This window comes from Pteropus medius, unplaced genomic scaffold (genome assembly GCF_902729225.1).
Source record: "Pteropus medius unplaced genomic scaffold, Ma_sr-lr_union100, whole genome shotgun sequence".
Lineage (NCBI taxonomy): Eukaryota > Metazoa > Chordata > Mammalia > Chiroptera > Pteropodidae > Pteropus > Pteropus medius.
In genome coordinates, this window is record NW_024340849.1 from 12,116,725 (window position 1) to 12,129,042 (window position 12,318).

Sequence of the window (12,318 nt, forward strand, 5' to 3'; positions counted from 1 at the left end):
GCTGCAAATCCTAATTGAATCTTGACACCACACTGAAATTTAAGACACATACTTTCTGGAAGTTCTGAAAAAGAACAATAAGAACAGTTTATAAATAATCATTTAAAGAGTGTTTGGTAAGTTTTCTGATGATTGGCAGCAAGCAAATATTGTTTCTGGGGCAAAATACAGTTAGAGCTTTTCCTTTTGCTTAAAAATGTTACATAACTAACACTGTTTAAAGACTCACAAACAGAATTGAAGAAAGAGGGGGAAAAAAGTCCAATATTCAGCTGGTCAAGCAAATAAAAATCTTTCATTTACTGTTTTCTTACGGATCTTGCCCCTACACATGTATAATTTTTACAGTGGTGATCAAAAGTCTACATATAATTGTAGATCTATTTTTCCTGTTGCTGCAATCTTCATAAAACGTTTTAATAAAGTATAATATTACTCAAAGGTTTGTTACCTTAACAGTTCTTCTAGGTTGAATATAATATGTCTGGGTTTATTTTTCTATCATAGTCAATAGTTCTTATATCCACTCGACGCTTTAGGATTGTTAGATATAGCTATTTGATGGTTCCTCACAATTGCAACAGTTTTCCACTTATATAGACTATAAACATGCTGGTTTCACCATAACATTTCCACAAAGTAATATTAATTTTCAAAAAGTCTGCCTTTGATGGGATTAAAAAAGAAATATACTATCATAGTTTATAATTACTATTTTCGTTTGCCATTTTCTATATTTGTTTCTGAATTATTAATATATTCTCAACTGTGTGTATTGTTGAAATTGTAGCCTTTGATTATTAACAGAGAGGGGTCTTAATGTTTTGTTTTATTATTTTGCATGAATTCTTTATTATAAAAATTATCTACTTATCAAATTTGGTACAAATACTTTCTATCTGGCCTTTTATTTGTTTTTTTTAGGCGAGGCAACTCTTGGTTGACCTCACAGATTGCAATAACCTTTTCAGCTTAGAATCCCTTATTTTTTATGCCTACAGCACGTGGTCTGCCTAGGTGGTCTCCCATCCAAGTATTAACCAGGCCCGACCCTGCTTAGCTTGAGATCAGACGGGATTGGGCTTGTTCAGGGTGGCGTGGCCGTAGACCCTATCTGGCTTTTTAGTTTCATTTTATAAAAGGTTTTATTTACTGTTGCTCTTCAGCACTGTAATTTTATTATTGTTATTTACAGCTTTTTTAAAGGAAAAGAATCAATTTCAATTACATATTCAATTATCTGGAATGTGAAGATAATATATTTATGGCATTTTATATTTTAATGTGGTTTGATATGTTAATTTACCAAAAATATATTTTTTCATATTATGAAAAGAAAGATCTTATGTAGGAGCTCCACAAACACAATGACCTTCAGTCATCTATAAGGGGTTCACAGCAGAGATATGTGGGACTCTGAGAAAACCCAAAATCTTTATTTCAGTCAATAATTTCAACTTACTTTTTCACTAAATCACATAGACTTACCAAAGGTAATTAAGTTACAGACACGAATTCCACCTCACTTTTTTAGAATCACCAACCCACTGATTCATGTGTCCAAGACAGAATGCTCAGTAATATTTATGAGCTTTTTTCTTTCCCTTGTGATCTCATTCAGTATCAACAACCCTATCAAGTACGTACTATTATATCTCCCCATTTTACAGATAACATGCTTATTAAGTGGTAGAGGCAGGATGAGAACACAGGTCTGATTTTTGAAACAGAACACCTGAACAGCTCACGCTGCAGGAGAATCTAAAGGACAAACTGAAAATCATTTTTAAAATGATCATATTTTTAATTTTACCAAAGTGAAAAGAATGAGTTAAATAATTTAATATTTCCAACATCAAATAAATCAGTGTAACATTTATAATTGAAACATTTGTTTAGTCTTGGTTTTGCCCACGAGGCTAAAATATTTTCACTGCAAAATTGAGAGGAAAATTGTATATTCAGGAGGAAGAAAAATCTGTCATATTGAAGAAAAACCTCATAAAAAACTACTTCACTGTACCGTGCGCCTTGGCCCACTGGAGGTTCCGCACCAGAGACTCTGCAGAGTACGCCGTCCCTTGTATGGGATCAGTAAGTGCTCTCTTCTCAGATAAGCTACTTCGAATCTCCAGAGCCTGTTTGCCTTTGGTAAGATGACATTTGCCCATATCTAAAAGATAAGAAGTAAATACTATTTTTAAGACCGGAATGCTTTCATTATGTTTTAAATATTTTGGCCAAGAGCTGCCCTCCAAATCAGGTTAGAGTCTCAATATCACTTAATTCACTCAACAAATATTTACTAAGCACCTACTTACTACGTGCCAGACACGGTTCAAAGTGCTACGGATATGGCAGTGAGCAAACAGATGAAAGTACTGAAACAGCTCACTTCCAAAGCCCGTTTCTCGCTTTTATTTTCTATAATTCTAATGAATCGTTAATATTCTAAGCCTTGAAATTCTCAAAGAGCTGAAAATGTATTTCTTCATTGGTAATATGTCTATGCTCTGTTGAGAAACACATCCACTTATGAACATATGACTACATATCTATGGGAAAGGTAAATTATACTGTCTTTACCATAGATTTCTTTAGTTTTAGAAAAGGAAATTGTGTTAAAACCACCAGTGTGGTTAAAGCATCACCACTGCCCTCCCCGACTCAAAGTAAACCATTATCCAGTGTGCTGTGTACATTCCCAGGCTCATTTTAATTTTTACTCACCTGTAGATACTGATAAATAGTATGGCCAAAGTTTTAGGTTTTGAACTTAACACAAATGTTATGCTATATATATGCTTGGTATATATCATATAAAGGTGAACTGGTGCTTTTTATTAAATTTTAAAATAGTTAAATTGTATTTTAAAATAAGAAACATAAAACATTTTCGAGTCTCTGAAGCACTTTCATAGACTTCAGTTTGAAAATAACTGACATATTCCAAAGGTTTTTTTTCTTTTAAGCAGCAGAAACTTTTCTTTAAACAAGAGCTTAAACAGCAGCCCCATGTGTAAAACAGATAAAAGCAGAACTTCTCTGGTTGAAGGCGGTCCAAGCCCCAGTTGTCTGTGAAATGGGAAAGTGGTTCAGTGACCCAGCTGAACAATCTATACTGATAAGACCAGGAAAACAAACAAATGGACTAACAGCTGTTCCTGAAATACTCAGGTGCCTCACACTCAAACTGCCATCTTTGGAACAGCCACAAAACTCCATTTTCTGGTGAGTTAATTTGCAAAAGAATTTCCTTCTTTTTGGTATAGCTTATAAAAATGTATTTCAAAAAATGCATGTCGATCTAATGTAATACGTACTTATTCAGTACCTGCCACCAGCACGCATCACACCAGGCAGACCAGGGAATGGAAGACATAGTGCTAAACCTGTAGGCTCATGTCCTTAAAGCAAAAATTTAAAACCACTAAGTTCAGCAGCCACTACGGAGAACAGTATGAAGGTTCCTCAAAAAATTAAAAATAGAACCTTATGACCCAGCAATTCCACTTCTGGGTATTTACCCAAAGAAATCTAAAACGCTAATTCAAAGTGATATATGCACCCCTACGTTCAGTGCAGTGTTACTTACAATAGCCAAGATATGGAAGCAACCTAAGTGCCCATCAACAGAAGACTGGGTAAAGATGTGGTACAGATATACAATGGAATATTACTCAGCCATAAAAAAATGAAATCTTACCATTTGTGGTGACACGGATGGACCTAGAGGTTGTTATGCTAAGTGAAAAAGTCAGAGAAAGACAAACACCACACAGTCTTACTTATAAGTGGAAAGAACCAAATAAACAAACAAAACAGAAAACAGACTCACAGATACAGAGAACAAACTGATGGTTGCCAGATGGGAGGAGGGTTGCAGGGCTGGGTGAAGACGATGAAGGGATTAAGAGGTACAAATTGGTAGTTACAAAACAGTCATGGGGATGTGAAGTACAGAACAGAGAAAATAGTCAATAACATTGTAATAACTATGTATAGTGCCAGGTGGGTACTAGACTAATTGGGGGGATCGTTTCCTGGGTTGTATGGATGTGTGACCAGTGTTCTGTGCACCTGAAACTAATATAAAATAATGCTGGATGTCAAACGTAATTGAAAAAATAAAATAAACTCTCACAGTCCAATAAAAGAATGGAAAAAAAAAAAAAAAAAAACCCCACTCGGCATAGGAAGAAGGTAAAGAGCTCTGAGGATTAAATTTCATTTATTTCACATCATGTCTGGAGTCAGCCTTGTAAATTCAAGTAATGCTGCACAGATGGCATGCAGCTAAGTCAAGAGAGAAGGAATTAAATAGGAGTGTTGCTGAACATTATGTAAAAATGTTGTTTTATAAAATAAATACTAATTCCAAACCTGTACAGTAACAGTAGGAATAAAATAATTACCAGAGAACCCGAGTAGCTTTCTCTTTATTTTTTATTTTACCTTCTGCAACTTCATCCAGTAACACAGTAATTTTCTTGTCTTCTAATAATCTATCTTTTAAAAATTTCATGAAGATTCCATTTGCCAGTCCAGAATGCTGGATTTCAAAAGCTTCTGCTCCTTGACACCTTAACAGCAGCAAAAAGAAAAAGTTGTAAAAGAGCAAACGCTTGCCACGCGGGGCTTCCACGAATACTGACGAGCCTCGTTTGCGTCCCGCCTCTCGCGAGACATCCTAGAGAGTTAATCCTTACGCACTGGTGCTTATTGAAAAGAGATGCCAAGATAAGAAGTGCTGTAGTCAATTATGTAAAGTTTGCTCTCAAGAATACCACGGAGGCAAATTTATGACATGTCTATGGATATGTCTAGGCTTCCGATCTACAAAACAATTAACAAAGGATAAAGGAATCTTGAACATAAACTTTTCTTACGTGGCATATCCGAACACGATGTTGGCGGTGACTTTCAGAGCGTCCAAGATTGGAATGGTGTCATCATAGTCATTTCTATTTAAAAAGTAGGAGAGGAAGAAGGACAGAAGTAAATACGAAAAGTTAAATGGCATTTTTAAAAGAGCATCAATATAATACAGTAAAAAATATGATATAACAGTACTATATACAACTTAAAATTACAGATTCAAAATTCTTTTATCAAATAAGCTACATATTTACCCAAAATAAACTGGGGCGCCTACACTGTTGCGACAGCAGACAGTCACATCTTTTCTCGTTAGCTTTAAAACTGGAGTTACATGAACTCTGGCGATGGATTTTGGTTGGTAAATGCTGAGCAAGTGAAAAATTGTAAATCTGAGAGGACTACTCATTAGTTCCATTCTTTGGCAGCACAGTGGCAGCCCAAAGGGACGTGGTCCGGCTAAACTTTCACTATCTACAAGGCCAGGACTGATTTGCATGACCGGAGGCCCCAATACCATGGGCGCCATTTCTGTGACTTTCTGGAGGAAAACCGCAGTGATTATTAGAGACAACTACAGGTATTCTGAAGAGCTGTATCTTTTGCAGTATGAGTAAATGCCCAGGCCCTTTAGTTCTTTACTTCTGTTCTACAGCAAATAGGAAAGAGTTAAAATAATTAAATCCACATAGAGAAAATGTATTTTCCCCTAGTGTTCTGCTTAATCAGCTTTATCTATAATCTAAAATCACAAATTTAAGTGGTTCTTAACATTCACAGGTTTGCCTTAGATTTAATTTGCCAAGGTTGATATTTAACCAACTCCAACGAGTTTCATTTAACAAAAATTAGTTTACCTTTTCCTACACATATCCAACAAGAACACATTGAGTCCAGTTTCTTTTTCTTGCATCAATTTCAGTATATTTTGTACACATAGACAATTTTCAGACCTATATGGATTTGGAGCATCAACAGGGACCATAAAGCTGTTCCCAAAGTTTTCATAACCATGTCCTGCATAATATAATAATCCTGAAAAGGAAAAAAGGGGCAAAATTTAACTCTACATTGAATTCTGAACATGTATGTAGCACTTCTAAAAAAAAAAAATCATGCTTTCTTACTTTCTTCAAGTTAATGAAAGCTTATTTAAGAGATACCCAGTCTATGGCCATGCTACCCTGAACAACTCTGATCCCGTCTGATCTCAAAAGCTAAGCAGGGTCAGGCCTGGTTAGTACTTGGATGGGAGACCACCTAGGAAGACCAGGTGCTATAGGCGTCAAAAATAAAAAATAAGGGACTGTAAGCTGAAAAGGTCCTTGCAATCTGTGAGGTCAACCAAGGGTTGCCTCGCCTAAAGAAATAAAAAATAAAATAAATTAATTAAATACAATGTTAACTAAATTTGCATTAAAAATTATTTCGGCAACAGTCTTCATCTCATTATTGCATTTTAAATCAACATCAAGATGTTGTCCTAAAGTATATTTTAATTCATAGAACTAATACACTTGTAAACAATGGTATAATATGGAATGCAACTTTATCTCATGATGTACATAAAAAGAATAAGGCTAAGGACTTCTTTGCTAACTCGTCTGTCTCCTTCATGAGATCAGCAGCTCCTTCAGGGTGAGGGCGTCTTACACTTTTCTGTGTATTCCTGGCACACAGCAGGAACTTAGTAAGTATTTAATGGATGAACAAATGAACACAAGTTATATAGCAACTGCAATAGCAACTGTAAGAAATTCCACAGGCATTCCCACACAATATTAGTAAGGGACAGAATCACATAACTGGCTTTTTCTAAGCAAACAAGGGAAATCTGATTTCATGAATTGTTATTTCTTTTTGTTATGAGATTTAAATATCAGTAATTTTCCATCTACAGCCTCTTGAATTAGTAATCTAAAATTTGGGTTAATTTTAGGATTCAATAGATGAGCCATTATTTCTTTACTGAGAAACGATACTATAAAACCTGCACCAAACCACCCTAAAGACTTTCCTGAAAAGAAGTCTGTTTTAGCTGTTAAAAAAACCCAACAAAAATATCAGTATGGGCTTCCTTACAATATTTGATAGAAATACTTGTGAAGACGTATCTCCTAAGCATGCAGTCTCTACAGCCCACTAATTTGGTTCTCTTAGAATTCTAGATATGAGACTTCTTTATATGATACTCTAAAGTTAATAGCAAAACGGGATTTAGATAGGGAAAAACAATAAAAATGCTAATCCTTGGTAGTTATAGCCCCAACTCTTGGCAGAGAATGTGGCTTTGAAAACACATGCGCATGCACACACACAAACACACACACACACACACACGCTTCATTTAGTCCCAAAGGGGGCAGGATCCAGGCCTCTGAAATTTTCTGAAAATTCTATTAAAATGAGAAAAGTGGTTCTTTCATACGCAACGTTTCAGGTACAAAATGACAAAATGGACACCCCCATTTATTCAGCGTGTTTATTTCACATCTCATGTGTGCCCTGAATATAATCGTGTAGGCACTGAAGGAAATGAAACAGAAAAGGAAGACAAGTTCCTGGCCCCGAGGATGCTGCAGCACGGTCAGGCACGCTCGCGCAGTCGAGCAACCAAGAAAGCCGGTGTGTAATTGAATACCCTACATTGTGTGGTTACGGCAACGCCGTATGATCCGAATGAAGTGCAAAGAGGAACGTCAGCATCAGGCGAAGCAGTAACGGATGGTCTTGGGAGAACGGGCACAACGTGGAAAGGCAGAGAGAGCGCACAAGGCACGTTACAGGAAGTGAGAACAGAAGCAAACAAGGCTTGGACCTGGAATGACAGCTAACAGAAAGGAGACTAGTCTGGCAAGGAATTAAAAGGAAAAAGTAAGAGCGTACAGATAGGGGGCACGTTGAAAATCATGACAAAGGGAGTGTAAGATTTAATTCATTAAGCAGTGAAGATCAAGTAAGTGAAAAGACAACCTACGGAAAGCGAAAAAATATTTACAAATCATATATCTATACAGGCAATTTGTATCCAGGATATATAAAGAACTCTTTATTTTCAACAATAAAAAGACAAATACCCAAGTACAAAGTGGGCAAAGATTTAAATAAACATTTCTCCAAAGAGGATATGCGAATGGCAAATAAGTACATGAAAAGATGCCCAACATCATTAGCCATGGGGGAAATGCAAAACAAAACAATGAGATGCCACTCTGCACTTACTGGATGGCTAATAAGCAAAAAGAAGGGTGAGAGGTCTACGGCTGTGCCACCCTGAACACGCCCGATCCTGTCTGATCTCGGAAGCTAAGCAGGGTCGGGCCTGGTTACTACTTGGATGGGAGACCACCTAGGAAGATCAGGTGCTGTAGACGTAAAAAATAAAAAATAAGGGATTGTAAGCTGACAAGGTCCTTGAAATTTGTGAGGTCAACCAAGGGTTGCCTTGCCTAAAAAAAATTAAAAAAGAAGGGTGACAACAAGTGCTGGCAAGGCTGCAGAGAAACGGGAAAACTCACTTATTTCTGGAGAGAATATACACCAGTGCAGGTACTTTGGAAAGAGTTAGGCGGTTCCTCAGAAAGTCAAATTTAGAACTATCACATGACCCAGCAATTCCACCCAAGGTATATATATACCCAAGAGAACCGAAAACACAGCCCACACAAGAATGTGTACAGAAAGGTGCATGGCAGCATTACTCATAAAATCCAAAAAGGGGAAACAACCTAAATGTCCATCTGCTAATGAATGGATAAACAAAATGTGGTATATCCACATAATGGAAGATTATCCAGCCGTAAAAATAATGCTATAACATGGATGAACCTTGAAAACGTTATGCTAAGTGAAAGAAGCCAGACGCAGAAGGCTAGATATGGAACGATTCCATTGTCTATGAAACGTCTCAGACAAATCCAATGAGACGGAAAGCAGGTTTATTGAGGAGGGATGGGGACTGACTGCTAGTGGATACGGGCTTCTTTCTGGGATGATAAACATGTTCTGGAATGACGTGACTGATGCACAACTTTGTGAATATGGTGAAAACCACTGAATTACTCTGAAAGAGTCAAACTTACACTCCTCTATCAAGTATTCAAAATATGACTCTACTTCCTATCAGTCTCTTTACTGCTTCTAGAGCAAGATTTGCTTATTTTTAATATCCATGACCCTGCTCCAGTTCCTGCACCTATTTTCTATCTACCCAGACCTTAAGCGGTCCTCGAAGTTATCTCAAGTTCAGACCCTCTGCAAGTTATCCCTTGGTTTCTAGCTGCATAACACACGTCAATCTCTCCCCACTTTAAAATCCTACAGCAGCACTCATCGACAATCATATACTGGCTTTTATTGACATTTTACAGTTCTCTATATATTTAATTTCTCTGATAAAAGATGATCATAATAAAGAGATTAGTCTTATACACTGGTAGAGTATTTTCATGGTTTTTAAAGCAGTTTCATACACATGATCTGATCTTAATCCATATAACAATCTTTAAGTGATTTCTACCTCTATCTTATAGACTAGAAAATTAAATTTAAAAAGACTAAATAATTTGCTTAAAATCATAGCTGAGAGGTGTTTGGACTCCATATATAGTCTACAGCCAACCCACCCAGAATGTGCCTGATCTTGTCTGATCTCGGAAGCTAAGCAGGGTCGGACCTGGTTACTACTTGGATGGGAAACCACCTAGGAAGACCAGGTGCTGTAGGCATTAAAAAACAACAACAACAAAAAAAAACTACTGGACTCCATATACAGCACTTTTTCCTTCTTATATTAAGAGACTTATAATTTGAGAGTACAGATCATGTTCTTTATTTTCTGGATCACCTTCGACACCTAGCGTACTTCTGATCTGGGCTATCGATGTAACAGTAGCTCAGTACAAACCTTTTGGACACATTAAATTAACAGTGCAAAGTAGTCAGGACAGAGGTGGGTCTAGAGACCCTTCTATAAAGAGTCTGATTTTCAGTTAAAATGCTAACATTTCTACAACTGATATTACTGAGAGAGAGCCAAGCAGACAGCTTGGGCATTGCCCCCATGATATCATTTCACAGGTCAGACTCTAGCAAGACTTGACGGAGAGAAACAACTTCCAGGGAAAGGTCAGCTTCCACTATCCAGGGAAGGCTACGTGTGGTCCATTATTTCAATGCCATGTGTGCAGCTCTGCAATCATTGACATTAAGGCACTTAAAACCTTTTCTCTGCCCCAAAATGATTTAGGAAAAGTATAAGCATTTTATATCGAAGTCTACATCCAAATAACATTGCAGGAGATCAAGCATTTTTATGTAAAATAAATCAGACCAAATCATTGTATTTTAAAAATTCCATTTCTAGTACTGCTATTAATTTAATTAACTATCACATTATTCAAGGACAGGACAAAATAGATAACTTTATAAATGACAAAGGATTTAGTGTGGTTAAAAATATAATGCTATAAAAGTTAAATTTTCCTGCGTGAGTTGCACAGCGTTCCGATGAGAGCATCCACCCCCGTCAGTCCACTCACAGCGCGGTTACCGCAGGCCGGGCACTGCACAAAGCAAGTGCTCTACTTACACGTTCCGTCATATAATCCTCATAGCGCGCATCTCGTAACAAAGGAGGCGATATTATCACCCCCTTTTACAGATGTAAAAACTGAGATGCCGAGAGGTTTAATAGCTCATCCAAATCTGCATAACTAGGAGCTGATGGCACCAGCATGCGTACGCTGGCCCAGTTAACCACCGTGCTGTGTTACTCTGATTCCGTACAATCTACTGCGGGAGTCCTAGTTAACTTCACTTTCAAAAATATAAAATATCAGTGCACTGGTTTCTCATGACTTCACTACGCTATCACTTAAAAAACCGTTTTTTTTTTTCACGTGAAATAGTAGGCTAAACCTTAATATATAAACACACACGAAAGCTGGGTTTTGCTGATGCCTGAAGCGAAATGCTACCTAGTTCAAATCCCCAACTAAAGATGAAAGAAAACCTGAATTCAGGAAATTACAATAATTATAGTCACGATATTTTGAGTACTTTTAGCGTGCCAGGCAGAAATAATTATTTTATCATATTTATCCTGTAACCACCTCAGTAAGTTAGCCTATCCACTTTAGAAATCCTTTTTGGCTTAGAAAAGCAAAATAACTCACTTGCAGTCACATAGCTGGTATGCAGAAAAGCCAGAGTGCTGACCCCAGGCCAGCTCACCCTCGGGCCACTGCTGACCCTCTGGGAAACAGAACTGAATGACTCCTCTACGTAAGGTTTCAGCCAGGTTCTGAGCAGCAAGTGATGAATGCAGAAAGGCATTGGGTGGAGTAGATATTAGGCCAGTTACCCTCTACTGTAGCTATCTATGTAAGATAACGGGAAATCTTTATTCTTATTTATCTTCAAGGACTGTAGTGTAAGTCAGTTATTTCTATTGTTAGAATGTGTTTTTTATGTTTACAGATGCTTAAAAGTGAATTACTGATTTTCTGTTCTGTTGCAATTTTTGCTTCTTTTACAAATCCATGGGCAAGATGATATAAAAGAGCATAAACTTGAGTGCCTATGATTTCCATATCTGAATTGTTCATGCGGACTCTGCCTCCACCTCCCCCTCCCGCCAAAGAGCTAGTCTCTGGGGCTGTCAGCTGGAGGTAAAGGCACAGTCCAGGAGAGATGCCCTACACCCTCCGGCCTCTACCACACTTACATTTAATGTAGATGTGTCTGATGTTTGGGATATTCACAATACTTCAAAATATAATGCAGCCATCCTGTTAAGACATGAATCAGGAGGATTTTAAAAACTTTCTAGCTTTCTTAAGCTGCCATTTTGCTTTAATGCGCCTCTTTATTCCGTACTGCAAGATGGTATTTTTATATTGGGGCAAAGCTTCGGCATAAGCTGAACTCTTTTCACCACCACTTTAAAATATTTCTGGTTCTCCACTTTGCAGGGGCAATGAAAAGTTTTGATTTAACAAGCCAAGAACTTAAAGCCAAGGTGACAATGTCGAAGAAATGAGAACAAATAATCAAGTATCTAGTTCTTCATATAATTCCCTCACTCTTAAAATACCTCACCCCTTCAAAAACCTAAATTGGTTAATATTTTTTCCTTTTACTTCATTATTTTCAGTGAAGTTTTAAAAGCCTTTTCCAACTTAAGCCATCTAGGCACTTTTAAAAGATTATGTCGCTATAACATCAGCATAATAGTTAAAATCCCAAATTTGAGGTATTTACTTTGTTGATAAATTTGTGCTAAAACTGTTATGCTTATTATTTAAGAAAAAGTCCATTTAAATAAGATTTTAAGATTTCCCCCAACCCATATACAGTGATGTGATAAATCTTGAAAAATAATTTTTTTTCCATTAAAAATTCTCCTTTGAGACCCATTAAGAATTCCACCAAGCTTGC

The 12,318-nt window shown here is 37.0% G+C and overlaps 1 non-coding gene and 2 pseudogenes across 1 annotated transcript; all 3 read left to right on the top strand.

The window, feature by feature from the left end:
• Positions 1 to 6,044: 6,044 nt before the first annotated feature.
• On the top strand, positions 6,045 to 6,163 carry LOC120591273 (uncharacterized; annotated as a pseudogene).
• Positions 6,164 to 8,133: 1,970 nt separating this feature from the next.
• Positions 8,134 to 8,252, top strand: LOC120590657 (5S ribosomal RNA). Its single transcript, XR_005649740.1, has one exon. It is a non-coding gene; the product is annotated as a 5S ribosomal RNA (ribosomal RNA).
• A 1,234-nt stretch (positions 8,253 to 9,486) lies between these two features.
• Positions 9,487 to 9,605, top strand: LOC120590103 (uncharacterized; annotated as a pseudogene).
• Positions 9,606 to 12,318: the final 2,713 nt, after the last annotated feature.